This window comes from Microcebus murinus, chromosome 13 (genome assembly GCF_040939455.1).
Source record: "Microcebus murinus isolate Inina chromosome 13, M.murinus_Inina_mat1.0, whole genome shotgun sequence".
Lineage (NCBI taxonomy): Eukaryota > Metazoa > Chordata > Mammalia > Primates > Cheirogaleidae > Microcebus > Microcebus murinus.
This window is the reverse complement of record NC_134116.1, coordinates 61664019-61672040: the sequence shown is the minus strand read 5'-3', so window position 1 is coordinate 61672040 and position 8022 is coordinate 61664019.

Genomic DNA, 8022 nt, shown 5'->3' with positions numbered 1-8022 from the left:
CCGCATTGGATAGGATAGGGACTGATACCTTATTGTAGATACTGTGCTCTTTGTACTCTGCCACCACAGCCTTTGCAAGTCCTCTCCACTAGCAGAAACCAGGAGAAATCTGTCCCTTTTTGCAATAAGAGGGCATAAAGAGACACTTCTACTAGCTTTTCCCAAAGGAAGCAAGCTTTCTGCTGCTTAATGAGATGTTGGGACTGGTCTTGCAACTTGCTTTGTTTGGAAGTCAGAGCTAAACAAAAGAACCTGAAGGTTGTATTCCTTCATTGGAAATCTGGTCAGTGACTATGTGGGCACTCTGCAATCTCATACACTTCCTTTCAGCCCTGAACCTAATGACTTATCTGCACACACTTGAGCAGCTGCACTTTCCTTCTTTTTCACCATGACCTCTCTAACTGCCACACCCATCCTGCCTTTTATATTGTTTTCCTTCTTCCTTTTAGCATTTATCAGGATGTCAGTGCCGGTGAGGTTTCAGGGACCATGGGAGAGAGCAGAGTTATTAATAGTTGGGGGAAAGAATCACAAATCCAAATATTGTAATTTTGAAATTTTCTCTCATATTTGTTGCATTGCCACTTAATTTGTGCCATTTTTATTTAAAATTAAGATATACCTCCTTTTGGAAATGATTTAATAATAACTGTTTACCTTTCAGGAACAGGAGGAGTAGATTATTCAGGGCTGTCTGACAACTGATATGTGCTGATGCAAAGAAGAGGAAACCAGGCCTTTTAATCTTCATTTTCTTTGTTTATCATATTAGAAAGCTTTGTTCTCTTTCCAAATTCACAGGCCTGTGTGCCAACCTTTGAGGACAGAGGGTACATGCTCACCCATTCCTGATTTCACAGTGACTTATACTACAGTGTCAAACTGAGACTGAAACAGCTGTGGGAAAGGTAAAAACTAAAGGAAAACACTATGAATGAAATGTTTTCTATTAAATTATTTTCTTCTCCATTACAATCACCCATCTAAATTAATATTTCAGTGAGCTAACACCAGCATATAACATGTTCACCTAGCCCTATTTTCTGGGGCTTTCACCAAGAATCAATCTCTACATTTCAAAGTTAAGCTAATTTTGGTCTCTACCTCTGAGAAAAGAGAAAAGAAGATGCCTCAGCATTGTCTTGATGGATAAGTGGTAAACCACATTAGAAATAATCTATTTTTCACCATCATGTCCCTAGGTCCTAGCCCTAGTGGCTTCCATACAGTAGGAATTCAGTAAAGACTTGTTGAATAAATGACCATATTCAAAAGCCCTCAAACTGTATTTGTGGTTGAATTAGAATCATTCTATGTAACACTTTAAATCTTAAACAATTATGAAAGGTATGTATTCCTATGAGATACTATGAGATTTTCATTTCTAGATGTCTCTCCACACATGAAGGGATTCTCATCATTTTGGGCTGTTACGCTGGCTGAAGGTGAAGGTGTCTCTGGAGTCCATTGCAGTCTGTGGTACATAGTAGTCACTTAATAAGTGTTGAATATATATGAGAGTGACCTCCAAGTAGTGGGGGTACTCTACCTTCTGAGCGGTCTCCACCCCATTTTCCAGAGTCTTCCCCACCTCCAAGGCCAGTGCTCTCCAGTAGCTCCTTCTACTTAGGTGGGCTCAGCAGGGCTGGTGCACTCAAGTGTGCCAAGCCCCAGCCACCATTACCCCAGGATAATCCACTCCTGCCTACCAATTTGTCCTCCTCTAGTTCTTCACCCAAACCTGACATACAAAATATGTAAAACTGTTTTATGACTGGCAATTTCTCATTTTATGCTGAATATGTAACTGTGTAAAAGGACATTGCACACTTTCTATAAAGTCTGGGCAGTTGCTGGGTCACTTATTTACACAAAGGATGATTAATTTGCTAGAACAGCTCTTGGAATTCATGGAAACACATTTACTGGTTTATTAATGTAAAGGAGATTATGAAGGATAAAGATGAAGAGATGCATAGGTGATGTATGGGAGAAGGGATATGGAACATCCATTCCCTGACCAGTTACACCACCCTCCAGGAACCTCTGCATGGACAGCTATCTGGAAGCTCTCTGAACTTAGTCCTTTTGGGTTTTTATGGAAGCCTCATTATGTAGGCATGACTGTGATTAAATCATTGGCTATTGGTTGATCAACTTAACCTCAGTCCCCCTCTTCTTCCTGGAGGCTAGGCGGTAATCATGCCTGGTCTTTCCTGTGACTAGCCCCATCCTGATGCTACCTAGGTGCTACCAGCTGCCAGTCAACTGGTGTCAACAAAAAGATGCTTATCACTTTGGAGATTCCAAGGATTTTAGAAGTTGTATGATAGGAGACTGGGAGGATGACCAAATATATATTTCACAATATCACACACATATACACATAGAGGATCAATCCAGAGAGGGTATAAGAAGAGACTAATAGGGATTCCAGAAAGAGCAGAGGAGACTGAGGGCAGAAAGATGACAAAGACATAATGCAAAAAGAGCCCCCTGAGTGTTCATTAGGGGGAATGGAAAAGGCCACACATTGTTTGGAAGTTTTAGAACAAGTTATACAGAGAAGGTCCTAAGAGCTTTCCAGGGGTGGGGGAACACAAACTCCTACAAGAAACAAGAATCATGCCGATGTTAGATTTGTCATCAGATACACTAGAAGTAGTGTAATAATAGCTCCTGTTAACTTAAAAATCACACAATCTATACATTTGGAAACGAGAGCTTTATTTCTTCTAAATGGTTATAGCCTGAAGCATAGCCTTTCTAACGGGCTGAGAAGCAGAGCCTCTAGCCAAAGACCAGAGACTGGCATTTTGAGGGAGGGAGGGAGGGGTAAGACAGGAATTTAAACTTAACAGGTTGTTCAAGTATACATGTTCAACAGGTTTCAGGAGGAGCTATGAATATTCATGAAGGTGGTCCTGACACATGCGTATAGAAAAAACATGCATGTAACATATGACCCATGTTCACCTTGGGTCATATGTTACATAATACACTTACTTAAATGTTACAATCAGGCTCTATATGTCAAAAGGTCTTTTCAGGACATAAAGGCACTCAGGTGCATGGCCTCTGTAAAACCAGCCAGAACCAATCCATGATCAGTGGTCTTCTTTCTTTTTTTTTTTTCCCTAGCCGGGATAGTCAATCAAGGTGTTCTTCTTATCAGGAGAAAGTTACTGAAATCAGTCTTTTGTCTAATCAAACTGTAGTTAGGGCTTGTGGAACAGGATGGGGGTCAGTGCCTGGTGATGAGCTGCACTTGTTTTAATAGTGCTTATCCTGAGGCCAGTGCTTCCTTACCTGCTGGAGAAAAAGAAAACCTTCTGGTGGTTAGAATATAGCTTATTCTTTAAGTGTCGGATACATGACTTAACCCTTGTCTGGCATGGCCTTAGGTCCTGTTTATAATTTGGTATCTTGTTGCCACAAAAAGTCTGTTCTGTCATTCTTATGGTCTCTATTTTAACTTTAATGCTGGTCAGTTGTTGTGTCTAAACCCTAAAAGGGAGGGGGTATAATGAGGCGTGTCTGACCTCCCATCCTACGATGGCTGGGAATCGATTTTTCACATTTCTCTGGGGTCCTCTTAGCCTAGAGAAGGTCTGTTCAGCCTGTTGGGGGCTTAGAATTTTATTTTTAGTTTACACTTCAAAGTTCAGGGGGAAAATGATTCTTAACTTGAGACACCTACACCCAGACAAATTACTTGTGAGGGCAAAAGACATTGTTAGATGTGCAAAGACTCAGAAAGCTTACCTGCCAGAAACCTTTTATTGAGGAGTTATTTGAGCATACACTCCATCAGTAAAACAGCAAAGCGATGCAAGGAAGCTGTGGGATTCAGGGACCAGCAGATGTGACCTAGAATGTCAGTTTTGTGGGTAACTTAGCCACCAACTCGTATTTGAGCAAGAATGGGGGAATCCAGGAAAGAAAGGAATTTCACAGAACACAGAGTTGGAAGGACTTGAAGATACACTACAGCCAAAAGTTGAATAAATTATTTTTAAAAAGACTCTATAAGAAAGTCATAAATATGAATCATGTTAAAATAAGACATTAATGGGCTTCAAAAAGAAAAGGATCCCAAGCAATAGAATGGGTAAGATGGCACAGACTTCCTCTTTCAACAACAGAAAATATAAGGGGTAGGAAGGAAGGGAGGGAAGGAGGGAGGAAGGAAGGAAGGAAGGAGGGAAGGAGGGAAGGAAGGAAGGAAGGAAGGAAGGAAGGAAGGGAAGGAAAGGAAAGGAAGGAAAGAAGGAAGGAAGGAAGCAAGCAAGCTGGCTGGTTAACCATGGTTTTGAGTTGATAAGCAGCCTAAGGTTGTGACTTTGTGGTTACAGAGAAGGAAAATTAATCTCAGCACACTACTTGGCTCTGCTGTGAACCCATATTTTCACGAACATGATAATGCTGTTTTTTGGATATGGTCTGTTAGACTCAACTTAAGGACCAACTATGGAAGACTTAATTATAGTTACAGAACAGAATGTACATGTTCTCAGTCATGGAAATCTAAGAATTAGAACACAGCTTTAAAAAGTTTGGAGAGGTGAGGAGTCCAAGAGGAGTGGGAGAGCCAAGAGATGCTGTCTGCATTTGATAGAACTAAAGAGTTTCAGGATATTAAAGTTATAAAAGTGAACAACAGGACTAAAAATAGAGATGTAACTATTGTGTTGCAAGAGTCGATAAATAGTGTCATAAAATAGCAACTTAATCATATTTAACAGTTGAAGATCATCAGCAGGAGAATTTAAAACCACAAAGGTTAAGGTGATTGCCCTTTGGAAGTGGGACAGAGGCAGGGGAAATAAAAAGCAAGGAACAATTGCTTTTGGTTGTAAGTCTTCCTGTACTATATACACTTTTTTTTTTTTTTACTTTGATGACAGAAAAACCAAACATAACAATCAAGAGATAATCTATTTTTAATGCTCAGAAATATAATCAGTGAGCCATCTTGTGGCTATTATTAGGGGAATTTGCTCCTGGTATTCCTGGATCTCCAGGCTCCGCCACCTCATTTTTTTTTCTTCCGGGAGGACCCTGGATGGTTCATACCTGCAGCTGTCCTGCCCTTCTGATGCTTCCTCTGTTATTCCAGCTGCAGTAGTTGCTCACTGCCCACCTCTTCTCCGGGAACAACCTCTGCTACCACTACCGCTACCGGCCTGGGCGCCTCCCATCCTCCCCTTACTGCTCTTGCCAGTTTCTTCCTCAACTGCTGCCAAAACACATCAAGCAGCATTCTGTCATTATAAACTGATGGATATATGTTTATTTTTTAAGTTCAAATGTGTGGACTTAAAAACAATGCTTAGCCCATAATTATATAATTACTCATAATTTAAAAATACATATCTCATGATATACATATCTCATAATATACAAACCTTTTGCTATTTCTGAGTTTTACAACATATAATCACTTTAAAAAATAATTTTTCCTTAAAAATAAAGTAATGTATGCTCATTATAGAACATTTGGAAAATAGAATTGCTCTCTTCCTCTTCATCAGTTTGGGGTGCAAAAGGAAATCCCATTTGGCCAATATTAAAATTAGATGGCTCTGAGCCTCTATCCCATTGCTAAGGAGTAGATTCTCTCTTTCCTCCTTCAGTCCTTCGGCCTGAAATAACTCCAACCCCCCCAGGGATGCTTACGCCTCCTCTTCCTGAGGTGTCCCTCTAGCCAGAAATCTGGAAGCCATCCTAAGTGCTTCTTTCCTCCTCCTTGTTCAGATCTAAGTCCTTGGAAAAATTAAGCACCTCCCCCAAGTTATATAACATTTGGTGAGTGGGCCTTAGGAGCCAAAATCTAGTGATTAGAAGGCTTGTGCTAAAGCACACCACACTGTTCTTAGGTAGGGCTGTGCTTACTGGGGGCTGGATGGAGGAGGTAGACAGAATAAAGCCTCTCCCAGCTGCCCACTCCTACCCCCTGTTTCTTTGCCCCAAGAACCTTTTCTTAGCGTCATTGCCATCATAGGGCTACTAAGTGGCAAAGGCAGAATTCACTTCCTCAGTGAGTTTTTTTTTTTTTTTTTTTTTTTTTTTTTTTTTTTTTTTTTGAGACGGAGTCTCACTTTGTTGCCTAGGCTAGAGTGAGTGCCGTGGCGTCAGCCTAGCTCACAGCAACCTCAAACTCCTGGGCTCAAGCGATCCTTCTGTCTCAGCCTCCCAAGTAGCTGGGACTACAGGCATGAGCCACCATGCCCGGCTAATTTTTTCTATATATATTAGTTGGCCAATTAGTTTCTTTCTATTTATAGTAGAGACGGGGTCTCGCTCTTGCTCAGGCTGGTTTCGAACTCCCGACCTCGAGCAATCCGCCCGCCTCGGCCTCCCAGAGAGCTAGGATTACAGGCGTGAGCCTCAGTGAGTTTTGATGTCAAACTTTTACCTTTTTTCTTATTTTGTTTGTTTTTTCAAGTTTTTATTAATAACATTTCCAAATAATCAGAAAAATTGAAAGAATAGAACAATAACATTCATATATCCATCACCAGGCTGCAATAACTGTTAATATTTGCTATATGTGTTTTATTTATTTATTAGGTTGAACCATATTAAATTGGATTAAAAATGGTTGACTAGAAACAAATTCACGTAGTTTAAGCTAGTGCGTGTGTGTTGAAGACATGTGTCAGACATACACGACATTTCAGCATGTATCTCCTAAGAATAAGGACATTCTCCTACAAAACCCATAATATTATTACACCTAAGAAAGCAATTCCCTACCATAATATCCAGTTTATGTTCACATTGCCCTAATTGCCCACAAAACATCTTTAATAGCCCCTCTTTGTTTGATTCAGAATCCAGTCAAGATTCATGCATTGCATTTGATTATGTCTTTTTTAATTCTAGATCATTCCTCCACATACCCTTTTGTAAAAAAATGACATTGACTATTTTAATTGACTGGGCTAGTCGTCTTATATAATGTAGATTTGTCTGATTACTTTCTGGTGATGTTAATTTGTTTCTCTATTCCCTATATTTGCTGTAACTTTAACATTATGTCTAAAGACTTGCTTACATTCACTTTGAAGACTTGTGGTGAAAACAGTCATGGGAAGTTATGTACTTACCTTGCATTACATCAGTGGTCACATGATCCATTATTAGCAATGCTTGGTTTGTACACTTGATTAAGATGGCAATCGCCAGATCTCACCACTGAAGGGTATATGCAATGGGAAACAATTCTCTATGGGTCTCTTGCTTTCTCTGCACAACTTGCAATTCAGGCACCGACTGCCTTTTCATTTTTTTCTGGGCTATCTTTTTAAGTATGGTTGGATGGCAACAGCCTCAAAAAGGTGAAGATAGCATCTCCCTCTGCAGCAAAGTAATTTTAAAATATTTTATTGTAGAAAAAAACATACAGCATAAAATTTACCATTTTAAAATATAGAGTTCAGTAGCGTTAAGTATATTTATATCATTGTGCGACCAATCTCCAATACTTTTTTATCTTTTCAATCTTGTAAGATTGAAACTCTATACCCATTAAACAACAACTCCCTCTTTCCCTCTTCCCCCAACCCCTGGAAACCACCATTCTATTTTCTGTCTCTATGAATTTGACTACTCTAGGTACCTCACTTAGGTGGAATCACACAATGCTTGTCTTTTTGAGACTGGCTTATTTATTCACTTAGCATCATGTCCTCAAGGTTTATCCATATTGTATGATGTGTCAGAATTTCCTTCTTTTAAAGGCTGAATAATCATTGTATATTGGCAATATACATGTTGCATATTATAAATATAATATTTTACTTATCCATTCATCCATAAATGGACATTTAGATTGCTTCCATCTCTTTGCTATTAATATTATGAATAATGCTGCTATGAACATAGGTTGTATGAATATCTCTTTAAGGCCTTGTTTTCAATTCTTTTGGATATATACCCAGAAGTGTAACAGCTGGATCATATGGTGATTTCTATTTTAAGTTTTTGAAGAGAGCATGGTGGCTCTACATTCTC